Genomic DNA, 16,994 nt, shown 5'->3' with positions numbered 1-16,994 from the left:
AACTCCTTGCTTATGTTTTGCTTTGCGCTAGTGTACTCGTTTATTGAATCGAGCTGTTCCACCACTTTGCGCATCGCCGATAATGGCCCGTCCGGTGCGTTGGTAGGGCTATTTCCTACCGCTGCTGGGGGGTCACTGGTGCTTTCAGATGCAGCACTCATCGCTCCACTACTCTCCCCACGGGGGGGAGACCTCGCCAAACCACATCTAGCGAAGGGGTTTGGCACCTCCGTTTGTTTACTATTTTTGTTTTTGTTCTCCATATCAGATCCTACGAGTAGCGCGAGAATAAATGGCCGCCACGCCAGAGCTCCGCATTAGCGTGGTAAAGGACGCTTACTGTGGGGGTTGCCCAGGTACCCCACAGGCTCCGTTAACGATCGAGCATCTTTTTCACCCCCTCGATCACTCACCCCTGGGCACGGGTCGCTTCACGCCTTGGAATTGGGGTTATGACCTACCTTGCTTTACGTGGTTACCTCGGCCCAGATCATCACAACCATCCTCCTTTACCAGGGCTTTGGACCTGTAGCTCTGGTTCTCAATAGTTCCATGTACGTATATTATTACAGACATGCCACTATTGAGATCCGTCATTCGCTAGCGGAGTTTCCATTAGCTCCTGTCTATGTTTTTGCACTCGTAGGCTTTGTGGCCGGACTCAAGGCACCCATAGCACCTATCCACTGGAGGCGGCTGGGGTATGCTAATAGGGCATACCGACCAGCCGATCTTCAGCTTCCCTTTCTCGGTTACCTTTTTGGCATCCGCCTTCAGTAGCCTGAGGTAGGCTACTTGGGTGCCAGAGGGTCCATCTCTAAATCGCACAGAGGCCCGCTCGATTGTGACGTCGCATTGTTCCTTAACGGCTGCGACGACGTCTTCTGCGGTCGTGAACTCGTCCAGATGCTTGCACTGGAGAGTCATTTCCGCCCCTAGCGACCTGACTTGGGCGCCTTCACCAAGGACCTCTTGGGCCAAGGCCTTGTATACCGCACTAGATTGTGCGCTTCGCTTCAGCACCAGAAGCATTTCTCCCGTGTTGGTGCGTCTCACGCTACGCACATCTTGCACAAGGGCCGAAAGGCTTTTGACCGCCTTCATCGACTTTAGGACATCGGCGTATTTGTCCTTGTCGGTTTTTAACCACAAGGCCTCGCCTCTGTCCTTGGCCTTCTTCGCGGGCCGCGGTACCTCTGGTGTCGGTGCCGGCTTCTTTTGGTGACCAGCGTCCAGGGGTTAGCGCCCCCTGCCCCGGTCGGGCCGGGTTGCTGGTACCAACGCTCTGCTCAGCGAGGTCAATCTCGCCCTCGCTTACCTCGGCCAGACGGCGTTTGGCCTTAACGGTTGCACGCCGTGTGGTGTCGGTTTTTGCACCCTCGCCTGGCGACTTCCTGGGGCGCTTCGCGTTCGACGCCGTCTTACGATTGCCCTTGCCCTTGCCCTTGCCTTTTCCCTTCGAGGGGAACTCGGCCGCCGCTTCGAGCGACGTGGCTGCTCAATAGAAGGTGAAGGCCACTGTCTGAGTGCCCGTGTCGACCTTCTCTTTTCCCTCCCTCTTGGAGGCCACTGTCTGGGTTACTCTGTCGGACTTCTCCCGACATTCCACCCTCTTGGCATAAGCCTGCTGTTTCTGTCTTGCGACACGAACAGTTTTTCGGAGTTTCAGGAGACTCTGTTTTAACTCCTTGCTTATGTTTTGCTTTGCGCTAGTGTACTCGATTATTGAATCGAGCTGCTCCAGATGTGTATGTGTGTGTATGTGTGTGTGTATGTATGTGCGTATGTGTCAAATAATGTCACTCATTTTTCTCAGAGATGGCTGGACCGATTTGCCCAAACTTAGTCTCAAATGAAAGGTGCTATTGAATTTTGGATCGATCGGAATTCTGGTTCCGGAATAACGGGTTCAGAGTGCGGCCACACAGAAATTTCTCATATAAACTATACGAAAAATTAAAAATAGAATTTTTATTTTTGATGCTAAATGTGTTCAAGGTGCATGAAACGTGATTTGATGCAAACTCGAAAAAAAATTTGATGACGATTCACTTTTTTGGATTTTGGTACATTTTTGCCTTTCTCATATGACACGCCCAGACTAAAAATGAAAGTCAAAAAATAGGTAGAGAGAAACGATAAACATAAAGTCGCGCCTAAAAAAGTAACTGAGAAATCTCCGAGGAAAAATGACAAGTAATTTCTTCCGAGGAAAAATGAAACTCAAAAATGTTTGGACAAAAACGATAAACAAAAAGTCGCGACGGAAATTGTTATTGAGAAAGGTCCGAAGAAAAATGTCGATCAGATTCTCCCGAGGAAAAATGTGACTCAAAAAATTCGAAGAAAATTGGTAGTAAAAAGGTTGCGCGGAAAATAATGGCTGAGAAAGTTCTGAACAAAAATGTCGATCAGAGTTTCCCGAAATAAAATGAAACTCAAAAAAATTTGAGGAAAAATGTCAATCAGTTTTTAGCGAATAAAAATGAAACTAAAACATGGAGAAAATTTTTGTTCGGAATTCAGTAGGATGCCGAAGACGCGAAAAAGTACAAATTACATTTTGGGCGTTTTTTCGCAGTTATAACGTTATGAACGTTATTCTATGTACTTTTGAATAAAAAAATCAACGATCACCGACTTTTTGGAACCTTTTACCAGGTATTTCAAGATTATTTAGAACCTCTGTCCTATCAAAATAATAGTTCTAGTATAGCGTTACCTGAAAATGAGTATAAATTCTCTCAACTTAACTCAAAGTCCTGCATGCTGTTAACAGTACGGGTAAGACTAGTATGGGTATAACTAAGCTGACCAACTCTGACGAAAAAATCCGAACACTATGAAAACCGTTTGCCTGCGCGTGATTAACGATTTTGCTTCGTTGCGTTATGGTGTACGGATTTTTTCGTCAGAGTTGGTCAGCTTAGGTATAACGGACAACACTGATTAGTATATCGAATAAGAGAAATTAGATCGTAAACTCGGAACCTATTTTATTCTAAAGGACTAAATGTCTATTTGAACAGAAATACATCCTACAATTAATTACAATAAATTTGTAGCTCTAGCAACTTCAGTTTGAGATAACCGATTTGATTCCGCTCAAATTTATGATCGACTTATAATGGGAAATAATTGGATCACCCTGATACTGGTGTCAGAAAGTTTTTGTCGCTTTTGTTTCAATGGAAAGTGTTTTAATTTATTCAAATTAGAGTAATGAAAAAAAATTCTATCTTAAAAAGAAAATTTGAGATCCCTTGACCATACGATATAATACGTAGATATAGCAGACGATAGCTGATGGAAACATGTGCAGTTATTTGTCTCAGAGACTGAAGTCTTGTCAAAATTTGAGAAAAAAGTGTGATCCATTACATCAAAAAGTCTTTAAAAAATCTGTTTTAATCCACCTAGCGGTGCAATTGTGCCTTTCTCATTTCTCTAAACTATGGCACGGAGGCTTTTTATGTTCAACATGATTGTGGAAATGTCCATTACATTCTTAGTACACTTTGCACTTATACACAATGGCATGCCAGCCACGAACTTGAGTTGACGGTGAAACACTTGAAATAAAAAAATATAATACTCCATTAGCCTAATCAACATTAGATCAATGTTATCTGCTTGCTAACTCATTTTGTCATGCGGGGGTGGGTATGTGAGGAGGGCGAAAGTCCCATGAACGAACGACTCCCGAGCTTAAATTGGTATTCTTTGTGATATAGTGGTGGTTTAAAGATGATGGGGTTGAAAGGGAGGGGTATGAGGGCTGGATGGGGTGGTGGTCTGAGGGGTGATTTAAGGAGATTTTTAAAGGAGGGAAGTGAACAGTAGAGGGGGGGGGTGTAACCCCTCTCCGTAAACAATCAACTACGCCCCTGTTAAAATCCAGAAACCTTATGAGAGTCGAAAAAAAAATTTGGATTAGGTTGACGTTTTTCAGAGTGATTGCATAACCTTTCTATATGAGAAAGGCAAAAATGTGCCAAAATCCAAAAAAGTGAATCGTCGTCAAATTTTTTTTCGAGTTTGCATCAAATCTCGACGTTTCATGCACCTTGAACACATTTAACATCAAAAATAAAAATTCTATTTTTAATTTTTCCTATAGTTTATATGAGAAATTTCTGTGTGGCCGCACTCTGAAACCCGTAATTCCGGAACCAGTATTCCGATCGATCCAAAATTCAATAGCAGCCGATGGGAAGGTTGCACCTTTCATTTGAGACTAAGTTTGGGCAAATCGGTCCAGCCATCTCTGAGAAAAATGAGTGACATTATTTGACACATACGCACATACATACACACACATACACACACATACACACACATACATACATACACACACACATACAGACTTTTTCCGATCTCGACGAACTGAGTCGAATGGGATATGATACTCGGCCCTCCGGGCCGGGATTAGGTTGACGTTTTTCAGAGTGATTGCATAACCTTTCTATATGAGAAAGGCAAAAATGTGCCAAAATCCAAAAAAGTGAATCGTCGTCAAATTTTTTTTCGAGTTTGCATCAAATCTCGACGTTTCATGCACCTTGAACACATTTAACATCAAAAATAAAAATTCTATTTTTAATTTTTCCTATAGTTTATATGAGAAATTTCTGTGTGGCCGCACTCTGAAACCCGTAATTCCGGAACCAGTATTCCGATCGATCCAAAATTCAATAGCAGCCGATGGGAAGGTTGCACCTTTCATTTGAGACTAAGTTTGGGCAAATTGGTCCAGCCATCTCTGAGAAAAATGAGTGACATTATTCGACACATACGCACATACATACACACACACATACACACACATACATACATACACACACACATACAGACTTTTTCCGATCTCGACGAACTGAGTCGAATGGGATATGACACTCGGCCTCGGGATTAGGTTGACGTTTTTCAGAGTGATTGCATAACCTTTCTATATGAGAAAGGCAAAACCTGTTTTAATCCACCTAGCGGTGCAATTGTGCCTTTCTCATTTCTCTAAACTATGGCACGGAGGCTTTTTATGTTCAACATAATTGTGGAAATGTCCATTACATTCTTAGTACACTTTGCACTTATACACAATGGCATGCCAGCCACGAACTTGAGTTGACGGTGAAACACTTGAAATAAAAAAATATAATACTCCATTAGCCTAATCAACATTAGATCAATGTTATCTGCTTGCTAACTCATTTTGTCATGCGGGGGTGGGTATGTGAGGAGGGCGAAAGTCCCATGAACGAACGACTCCCGAGCTTAAATTGGTATGCTTTGTGATATAGTGGTGGTTTAAAGATGATGGGGTTGAAAGGGAGGGGTATGAGGGCTGGATGGGGTGGTGGTCTGAGGGGTGATTTAAGGAGATTTTTAAAGGAGGGAAGTGAACAGTAGAGGGGGGGGGGGGGGTGTAACCCCTCTCCGTAAACAATCAACTACGCCCCTGTTAAAATCCAGAAACCTTATGAGAGTCGAAAAAATTTTTTGGATTAGGTTGACGTTTTTCAGAGTGATTGCATAACCTTTCTACATGAGAAAGGCAAAAATGTGCCAAAATCCAAAAAAGTGAATCGTCGCCAAATTTTTTTTCGAGTTTGCATCAAATCTCGACGTTTCATGCACCTTGAACACATTTAGCATCAAAAATAAAAATACATACACACACACATACACACACATACACACACATACATACATACACACACACATACAGACTTTTTCCGATCTCGACGAACTGAGTCGAATGGGATATGACACTCGGCCCTCCGGGCCGGGATTAGGTTGACGTTTTTCAGAGTGATTGCATAACCTTTCTATATGAGAAAGGCGAAAATGTGCCAAAATCCAAAAATTGAATCGTCGTCAAATTTTTTTTCGAGTTTGCATCAAATCTCGGCGTTTCATGCACCTTGAACACATTTAACATCAAAAATAAAAATTCTATTTTTAATTTTTCCTATAGTTTATATGAGAAATTTCTGTGTGGCCGCACTCTGAAACCCGTAATTCCGGAACCAGTATTCCAATCGATCCAAAATTCAATAGCAGCCGATGGGAAGGTTGCACCTTTCATTTGAGACTAAGTTTGGGCGAATCGGTCCAGCCATCTCTGAGAAAAATGAGTGACATTATTTGACACATACGCACATACATACACACACATACACACACATACACACATACATACATACACACACACATACAGACTTTTTCCGATCTCGACGAACTGAGTCGAATGGGATATGACACTCGGCCCTCCGGGCCGGGATTAGGTTGACGTTTTTCAGAGTGATTGCATAACCTTTCTATATGAGAAAGGCAAAAAGGGTTACAAAAATTTGAGAAAATTTTAAATTTAATGTTATATACATGTTAAGCAAACTGGATCACAGCATTAATGCATAAATATAGATTGGCACGGCTCGTAATGTATAATGAACAGACAACTACAATGCCTGTGTTCTGAACAAGAAGCTGTTCATCAATGAAGAGCAAAGAATTGATATTTAACCCTTAAATGCGCAATGTTGTTTTTAAAACAACATTGTGAAAATCATTTCAAATTTATCACAGTAACGTATTGAAGCTATGGGGCAATATTTGCGGCTTCAAGGAGTTATTTACTAAACAACATTGGAACATTCCATCGGAATATTGGAAAGATTGTAATTTTTGTCGACTAGTCCAACTACAAAGTGTGGTGCACTGTATCTACCTAGCAAAGCAAAACAGCTTTGGTATAACGCATAAAGCAACACCGAAAACTGAAAATCTATACCAATTATTGTACCTATCACATACTTGATTCAGTTTAGTAAGCTGCGCTCGTGTACCCGCGTTAATGTACCTAAGCATGAGCACAAAACGAAAAAACCAAAATTGCTTCTACCCGTATACAGCATTGAACCAGAAAGACTAACTGAAAAATAAGAACAAATCCAGCATTGTTCAAGTAAAAAATTAACTTTCTGTTAAGCCTTACCGTCACACCCAGATAATCGAATATTTTTTCGCGGATAACTAATCGAATCACGGATAATCAACCCTAAACTGTATATAAAAATAAGGAAGAGGGACGACACTTAATCATTGGTGATACTTAATCCCTACCCACATTACAGAATCTAAATACATAATAGTCCGTCTTGAACCATCGTTCGATCGGGTCATAAAACTTGATAGCTCCTGGTTTATCTAGAGTTTACGGTACGGTTCGTAATGTATAGAGAATGAACAGTTATAGCGTCTGTGTTCTGGACAAAAAACCGTTCATCAATGCGAACAACAAACAATTAGTTTTTAGTTTACATTGAAATAATCTATCGGAATATTTAAAAAATTCAATCTTTGTCGACGAGTCCAAATTCAACATCTTTGATTTGAAAGGTCTCGTTGTTTCTACGTTGCGTTGCGTTGTGACGATGATTTTGGCGGATTGCACACTGACTTCATCATGTTTTACTGCTGATTATCTAATAAGAGTTGCTTAGGAAATGGTAAGTAGGAATTCATACCAATTCGACCCATATTAAAACCTCAACAGCATGATAGCCATCATTGCCGGCCGCCCCCATCTTCATCGTTCACGGGGAAGGATAAAGGATAAGGTAGACAGGAAGTGTTGATGCTCCACCTACTTAATGGAAGGACGACGATTCATCAGACTCTTCCATAGGTGTCGCGGAGTTGGTAGTTTGGAAGGGTATCAGGTCTAGGATTCGCTCCAAGCAAGCAATGCGACCTGTAAAGCATATTTTATTAGGTAGTTGTTTAGTTAGTCTTCGAGTGCACGATCACTCAAAAAAGAGAAGATCTTGTTTAGTTTTTGGCTTTTTTTAAACTCTGGGCAGCCGGCTACCGAGAGTATACTATGTTCCCTAAACATAAGCAATTTGAACTCCACACAGCCGACCGTGGGAGTATTGCCTAGAAAAGCTGATCTTATTTGCGTAATGGGCTGGATCACTATTCATTGCAACAGTATTTGGACAGAATTCGCTACTTCTTCTCAACGATATATTTATTGGCTTGAAAACTACCGTGTGACACATTATACAGGCAAAAATAGCGCGAGATGTTATAAATCAACGAAAGTATTTCTTATTTTCCATATCGGATTGTTTGTGGAATACAAGTATACGAGCGATAATAACGAACACTGAAGGGAAATATAAAGGACTGTTAACCTGATGCACGGGATTGTTAGCAATAACGGAGCTTGAAATTAGGTTCATAAAAACAGACGCGGCGAATTTTCAATACGTATTGACCCGTGATCATAGATACTAGTCAGATTAGTCGTATTGGGCAATGTTTTCTCGGCTAGATCTGTTCGCATCCGCTCATTCTGCTACTATCGGCAGAAAGCTGATAGCACCCAGTCGTCGCCGGTCTAAGGACCAAATGTCATCAAAAGACTTAGACTCGCGGGGAGGCATGATATAGGAAACTTATGAGAATTTTGTTATCCCACCGTTTGACGACCTTAAAAGGTCTCGTTGTTTCTAGTGGACAAAAACCGAACTTAGATGTGAACGTGAAATGCCTTAAAGCAGCAGATACGGGCAGAGATGGTGGATTAGTTATATGTGGTATTGTATGTCCACTAGAATGGTTCAGAATGTTCATTTATTTAGAAATGGTGGATATAACAAATTATATCAGGAGAATGAGACGTACTAAAACGCTTATTGAAAATTCAATGCAAAAACTGTTAAAAGCTGCATTTACTAATAAAGGTTATTACACTGATGATCTATTATGGAAACTTTAATTGATTTTGAAGAAAATGTGTACCGTACGAATATGATTTTGAAAGATCTATCTTTAGAATTATGATTGTTTATGATACAATGAGCATTTGTATTACAAAACTGATGTTTATATCATCCTTATATGCTGTCTAGTAAAATTTTTCTAAATCAAATATCTCGTAAACTTAAACTTGTAAAATGCACATAAGCACATATGAAAATTGAAATTTTCATAAATCTTCAGAACATCACTCGGTTTTCGCTTAAAAACTTTTCCACAAGCGTTAGATCGTTTCGCGATCTTCAGGACTTTCTTTGCTTTTGCATCGATTTATTTTTGGAATGCAATGGGCGACTCTTGGAAAAATTATTTTGTAAAAGTCGATTTTCCCACACGAAATCCCGTGTAAACTTTAAGCCATTTGCGCAAAAATATAGTTTCACCGATCGAGCTTAAAATTTGCAGTTATGCTAGGACTATAATGGAACATAGAAAGTAAATGTTTCAAAGGTTTTCTTCCATTTAGAAAGTTGCTCAGCGCATTTTTTTCATATTCATCTTTCCGAATAATAGACCAAAAATTGTTGTTAGTTTTTTTACTGGTAGCTTCTCCAAGATACTATTACAATTACAATGTTTCCTTACAATTTAGGCATTCGCTGGCAAAGAATATTTTAAGCAGTTTATATTTTTACGTAAAGAAGGATTAATTCCCTGCAACTTATTTTGGGATAGATTTTGTTCCACACCCTTTAAAAAACATTATGATTCAAAATGATTTGATTGCCTGTGTAAAATGCCTTAGTCCCTTATACTGATGAAATGTTGAAAGTATTATCAAAATCGAAGATGATCGGACACGTTAAAACCGGGAGGGTTAAGAAGCTTGTCAGAGGTGTTATAAAATACTAGACTGGGGAAAACTTTAAGTTAATCGGTTATCTAAAATTACTATTTCAAAGATTCCTCGAAATATCAAATAGTCAAATGATGAATACAATATAGAGCATTTACTGTATATTGGTTTTGTTTCCACAACTGCACCAATTAACAGATTAAGGGCTGATTTCTTCACCCTTACTTAACTTTTAAACCAGGTTCACCAGTATGTTTAAACCTGGCTTAAGGTTCAGGCCGAGCCAACCAGCCAGGTGTCGAGATCTGTTCGGCGATTCCGGTGGAGCAGTGTGTGTGTGCGTGTGTGTGAGAGCTAAATATGATTGGAAAGCTTAGGATTATTATTGATATCAGAATTCTGGAATGAGTGTCTATTGGAATGTTTTCAGGCAGGTATTTGATATTGATGTTATTAAACAACTGTATTTTTAAATTATGTAGGTCATCGAACAAGACTTATTTTTTTATTTTAGGTTGAAAATCTCAAAATGTGAACTTCAGAACGATTTGAAGAACGTAGAATACGCACCTAGATATTTTACGCAATGTATTGTAGTATATTGAAGTTTTGTTAATCAGTACAGTAAAATCGGTCGTAGAGGCCAATGTGAATCCAATATAATTTCAAATTAGAAACTTCTAGACGTTTTATTAACGTAAAATAAATTGTTAGTAGAGCAAAACGTGATGAAATAAGTGGATGAGTCATTATATATGTGTATCAAGGCGTTGTGGAACGTGCAGTTTAATGCCAATGTTTTGATGACATTACTGCACTTAGCCTGAAATCGAGACGGTTCAATAAGTTGACCCAGAGAAACTCAAAAATTCCCATTCTGCAAAAAGTTGAATAACTTTCACAATTTCTGTCCGATTTAAACTAATAAGTGTTTATTTTTTTGGTTATTAGCCGGCTTTAATAGACCCATAAAAATATAATTCTTAGGATTGCTTCATCTTGCCCAAAATATTGACCAATTGCTCATTTTTCAAATTAAGAAACAGTTCAATAAACTCGTAAATAACGTCAGAATCAATAGTCGCACTAAAACAAATTGTTCAAACAATCGAAAGCGCATTCAATTACTTTTAATTTAACATAATAATATTTCATATCGATGCACTACAACCAAAGATATTTGCAATTTACTGAACGTACGTTTTGTTTTGGAGGTGAAATTCATTTTTTTACTGTAACTCGAAAATTGTTCGACTGTAAATTTTTTGGACTTTATTTCCGGATTCAGCACACAGTTTTACATTGAAAATAACCACCAGCTTATTTAGCTCAGAAATGCTGTGAATTAGTATAATTATTATTGTAATTTTGAATTAAATCAGTCAGCATCATTAAATTTTTAACTTCACTCCAATTATTTTTTTGTGTGGGGGGAGGGGCTGGTGTTGAACCCCAAAGCCTCCTTTTGGCTACACCGCTGCTTGGAGTTATTTATTTCGCTTTTCATTTTCCGAGATATTCAGATCAATCCGAGGGTCATTAGTTAGAAAATATGTAGACAGAAGGTTGAATTTATTGATTGGACTTCCGGTTGCAGAGTTACGAGTTGAAGAGCGCGACCACACAGCAAATTCTCATATAAAGTGAAATGAAAAATTCTCAAAGAGGGTAGTAAGGGAAAATTTTAAAATCGAATTTGTATTTTTGATGCCAAATGACTTTAAAATGCATGAAACGTTGAGATTTGATGAAATCTCGAAGAAATTTTTGCCTTTCTCATATAGAAAGGTTATGCAATCACTCTGAAAAACGTCAACCTAATCCCGGCCCGGAGGGCCGAGTGTCATATCCCATTCGACTCAGTTCGTCGAGATCGGAAAAAGTCTGTATGTGTGTGTGTATGTATGTATGTGTGTGTATGTGTGTGTGTGTATGTGTGTGTATGTATGTGCGTATGTGTCAAATAATGTCACTCATTTTTCTCAGAGATGGCTGGACCGATTTGCCCAAACTTAATCTCAAATGAAAGGTGCAACCTTCCCATCGGCTGCTATTGAATTTTGGATCGATCGGAATACTGGTTCCGGAATTACGGGTTTCAGAGTGCGGCCACACAGAAATTTCTCATATAAACTATAGGAAAAATTAAAAATAGAATTTTTATTTTTGATGTTAAATGTGTTCAAGGTGCATGAAACGTCGAGATTTGATGCAAACTCGAAAAAAATTTGACGACGATTCACTTTTTTGGATTTTGGCACATTTTTGCCTTTCTCATATAGAAAGGTTATGCAATCACTCTGTAAAACGTCAACCTAATCCCGGCCCGGAGGGCCGAGTGTCATATCCCATTCGACTCAGTTCGTCGAGATCGGAAAAAGTCTGTATGTGTGTGTGTATGTATGTATGTGTGTGTATGTGTGTGTATGTGTGTGTGTATGTATGTGCGTATGTGTCAAATAATGTCACTCATTTTTCTCAGAGATGGCTGGACCGATTTGCCCAAACTTAGTCTCAAATGAAAGGTGCAACCTTCCCATCGGCTGCTATTGAATTTTGGATCGATCGGAATACTGGTTCCGGAATTACGGGTTTCAGAGTGCGGCCACACAGAAATTTCTCATATAAACTATAGGAAAAATTAAAAATAGAATTTTTATTTTTGATGTTAGATGTGTTCAAGGTGCATGAAACGTCGAGATTTGATGCAAACTCGAAAAAAAATTTGACGACGATTCACTTTTTTGGATTTTGGCACATTTTTGCCTTTCTCATATAGAAAGGTTATGCAATCACTCTGAAAAACGTCAACCTAATCCAAAAATTTTTTTCGACTCTCATAAGGTTTCTGGATTTTAACAGGGGCGTAGTTGATTGTTTACGGAGAGGGGTTACACCCCCCCCTCTACTGTTCACTTCCCTCCTTTAAAAATCTCCTTAAATCACCCCTCAGACCACCACCCCATCCAGCCCTCATACCCCTCCCTTTCAACCCCATCATCTTTAAACCACCACTATATGACAAAGCATACCAATTTAAGCTCGGGAGTCGTTCGTTCATGGGACTTTCGCCCTCCTCACATACCCACCCCCGCATGACAAAATGAGTTAGCAAGCAGATAACATTGATCTAATGTTGATTAGGCTAATGGAGTATTATATTTTTTTATTTCAAGTGTTTCACCGTCAACTCAAGTTCGTGGCTGGCATGCCATTGTGTATAAGTGCAAAGTGTACTAAGAATGTAATGGACATTTCCACAATTATGTTGAACATAAAAAGCCTCCGTGCCATAGTTTAGAGAAATGAGAAAGGCACAATTGCACCGCTAGGTGGATTAAAACAGGTTTTTTGACAAAGATTGACTTTTTTTGGACTTTGACCAAGGGGTGAGTCGCTTAGCACAAATAGAATTGTGCTCACAAACAAACAGCGTGGTAACTTGTGCCGCAATGTGCCACGATGTGCCATGGTGTTCCGTTCATAGCAATGGTTGCTATGATGATTCAACTACACTTTGTTGACAGTTTTTGAGTTGTCAGAAGTGTGCCCCAGTGTGCCACACATTGTGGTAACGAGTGAAATCATCGTGTATTACTGTGGATCGTAATCTTATATCTTGTTACCGTAAGTGATACAGTGTGCATGGCACATTGTTCTAAGCGACTCACCCCTTGACTTTGACACATTTTTGCCTTTCTCATATAGAAAGGTTATGCAATCACTCTAAAAATTGTCAACCTAATCCCGGCCTCCTAGTTGTTTTACCTATAAAGGATGAGGTAGGAGTATGCAATGAGGGGTTGTTACTTTAAAATTAAAAACTACAGTAGGATTCCGTTTTTGGCAACATTTTTTTCAGTTGCCAAAACTGGAACCGTGCCAAAAATGGAACCTTACCTTAAAAGCTTTTATTTTCAATTTGTGACATCATAAATGTTGCAAGAATATTAATTATAAAAGAATATGTGAAATGGAATGAAATAATAAAAAAAATCAACAAATTTTACTTTATTCGCTATGCCCGCCCCCATAAAATATAGCAAATATGACTCCTATGTTTGGAAATAAAGTCAAAAGCGATATCCATTATTACAACAAAATGATTATTGAGCATTTTTCAAACGATTTACTATGAACAAAAATAATGTTGCCAAAAACGGAAACCATTTGTTGCCAAAAACGGAACTCTTTTGTTGCCAAAAATGAAGCATGCCAAAAACGGAACGTGCCAAAAACGAAATCTTACTATAGTTGAAAACTTCTTAACAAGTTGGAAATTTTCGGCAGGGTCCGGACCCTCCGGATCTTTCTCCTTGATCCGCCGCTGGTTTCGAGTGATGATTCGGTGTCGACACATAGTATCTCAAGATCTTGGCTGTCGATCCATTGTATGTATGTGCAAATCGTATTGAATATGTAACATTTCCATCATTGTATTGAACATAACCAGCCATGAAATCGTAGTTTGGACAAATGAGAAAGGCACAATTGCACCACTAGGTGAATTAAAACAGGTTTTTATTTGAACAATGCTGGACTTGTTCTTATTTTTCAGTTAGTCTTTCCGGTTCAATGCTTTATACGGGTAGAAGCAATTTTGGTTTTTTCGTTTTGTGCTCATGCTTAGGTACATTAACGCGGGTACACGAGCGCAATTTACTAACCTGAATCAAGTATGTAACAGGTACAATATTTGATGTAGATTTTCAGTTTTCGGTGTTGCTTTATGCGTTATACCAAAGCCGTTTTGCTTTGCTAGGTTGATACCGTGCACCACACTTTGTAGTTGGACTAGTCGACAAAAATTACAATCTTTCCAATATTTCGATGGAATGTTCCAATATTGTTTAGTAAATTACCCCTTGAAGCCGCAAATATTTCCCCATAGCTTCAATACGTTACTGTGATAAATTTGAAATGAACATTTAAAAACAACATTGCGCATTTAAGGGTTAAATATCCATTCTTTGCTCTTCATTGATGAACGGCTTCTTGTTCAGAACACAGGCATTGTAGTTGTCTGTTCATTATGCATTACGAGACGGGCCAATCTATATTTATGCATTAATGCTCTGATCCAGTTTGCTTAACATGTATATAACATTAAATTTAAAATTTTCTCAAATTTTTGTAACCCTTTCTTTAAAGACTTTTTGATGTAATGGATCACCATTTTTTCTCAAATTTTGACAAGACTTCAGTCTCTGAGACAAATAACTGCACATGTTTCCATCAGGTATCGTCTGTTATACCTTCGTATTATATCGTATGGTCAAGGGATCCCAAATTTTCTTTTTCAGATAAAAGTTTTTTTTCATTACTCTCAAACTGAATTTGCTAGAGCTACAAATTTATTGTAATTAATTGTAGAATGTATTTCTGTTCAAATAGACATTTATTCCTTTAGAATAAAATAGGTCCCGAGTTTTCGACCTAATTTCTCTTATTCGATAAACTAATCAGTGTTGTCCGTTATACCTAAGCTGACCAACTCTGACGCAAAAATCCATACACCATACCGCAACGAAGCGAAATCGTTCATCACGCTCAGGCAAACGGTTTTCATAGGGTACGGATCTTTTGTCAGAGTTGGTCAGCTTAGTTATACCCATACTAGTCTTACCCGTACTGTTAACAGCATGCAGGACATTGAGTCAAGTTGAGAGAATTTATACTCATTTTTAGGTAACACTATACTAGAACTTTTATTTTGATAGGACAGAGGTTCTAAATAATCTTGAAATGCCTGGAAAAAGGTTCCAGAAAGTCGGTGATCGTTGAATTTTTTTATTCAAAAGTACATAGAATATCGTTCATAACGTCATAACTGCGAAAAAAACGCCCAAAAAGTAATTTGTACTTTTTCGCGTTTTCGGCCGCTTAATTAATTCCGAAGAAAAAATTTCTCCGCGTTTATGTTTCATTTTTATTCGCTAAAAACTGATTGACATTTTTCCTCAAATTTTTTTGAGTTTCATTCTATTTCGGGAAACTCTGATCAACATTTTTGGTCAGAACTTTCTAAGCCATTATTTTCCGTGCAACCTTTTTACTATCAATTTTCTTCGAATTTTTTTGAGTCACATTTTCCGCGGGAGAATCTGATCGACAGTTTTCTTCGAACCTTTCTCAATAAAAATTTCCGTCGCGACTTTATTGTTTATACATCCAACAGCACCAGTGACTCCCCAGCGATGGTAAGAAATAGCCCTACCAACACGCTGGACGGGCCACTAACCGCGATGCTTAAGGTTGTAGAGCAACTCGATAGCGTCATCGAGTTTGCTAACGCGAAGCAGAACATCAGCAAGGATCTGAAACAGAACCTGCTGGGGCTCCGCAAGGTTGCTCGAGTCGCAAGACAAGAGCAGGAAGGATACATCAAGAGGGTGGAGGGAAGAGAGAAGGCGGATAGAGGAACCCAGACAGGGATATTCCCCTTCCCCTTCTATGGAGCAGCCAAATCGGCCAAAGCGGCGACTGATTCCGCCTCGAAGGTCAGGGGCAAGGGCAAGACGGCGCCGAACCCGAAGCGACACAGGCAGTCACCAGGCGAGGGTGTAAAAAGCAACGCCAAACACTGACCAACCGCGATGGCCAAACGCCGTTTGGACGAAGTAGACCGGGGTGCAAATGACCCCGCCGGGTCGCAAGAAGGTACCAGCAATCCGGCACAACCGGAACAGGGGGCTGAAAACCCCTGGAAGTTGGTCAGTAGTGGGAAGCGGACGTCGAATGCACCTCGACCCGCAAAGAAGGCCAAGGACAGAGGCGAGGCCTTGTTGGTGAAAGCCGACAAGGACAAATATGCTGATGTCCTTAAGTCAATGCGGGCTACCGAAAGCCCCTCGGCCCTCGGGCAGGACGTGCGCAGCGTTAGACGCACCAAGACCGGCGAAATGCTCTTAGTGCTGAAGCGAGACGCACAATCTAGTGTGGCGTACAAGACCTTGACCCAAGAGGTGACAGCGTACGGCAATGTGTTCACCAAATGATTCATTCTCCTTCACACATATAGTGTTGTGAATGAAAGCAGAGAGGATCGCAAATGAATGCATTCTTTCATTCACAAAGATTCGTTTCAAAATATTCACCAAGTCGTTGTAATAAAAAATAAGCTTGTTGTTCCTGCTTATAGATCTGTGAAATTTTCATTTCGTGATCGCTAATTGTCAAGTAAGTAGATTAAAATGTGCTTCGATATAACCGGTGAAAAAAATTGTTTTTAGAATGAAACGACGCTGTACTCAAAAACCTGTTTTAATCCACCTAGCGGTGCAATTGTGCCTTTCTCATTTCTCTAAACTATGGCACGGAGGCTTTTTATGTTCAACATAATTGTGGAAATGTCCATTACATTCTTAGTACA

The 16,994-nt window shown here is 39.6% G+C and overlaps 1 protein-coding gene across 1 annotated transcript in view; it reads right to left on the bottom strand.

The window, feature by feature from the left end:
* The window catches only part of LOC131694260 (syntaxin-binding protein 5), a 2,823,745-nt gene that overhangs the window by 109,918 nt on the left and 2,696,833 nt on the right, over positions 1 to 16,994 (bottom strand). The window lies entirely within an intron of this gene.

Source organism: Topomyia yanbarensis, chromosome 1, assembly GCF_030247195.1.
Source record: "Topomyia yanbarensis strain Yona2022 chromosome 1, ASM3024719v1, whole genome shotgun sequence".
Lineage (NCBI taxonomy): Eukaryota > Metazoa > Arthropoda > Insecta > Diptera > Culicidae > Topomyia > Topomyia yanbarensis.
Note: the sequence above shows the minus strand (reverse complement) of the source record. Positions and strands in the feature narration are given on the sequence as shown.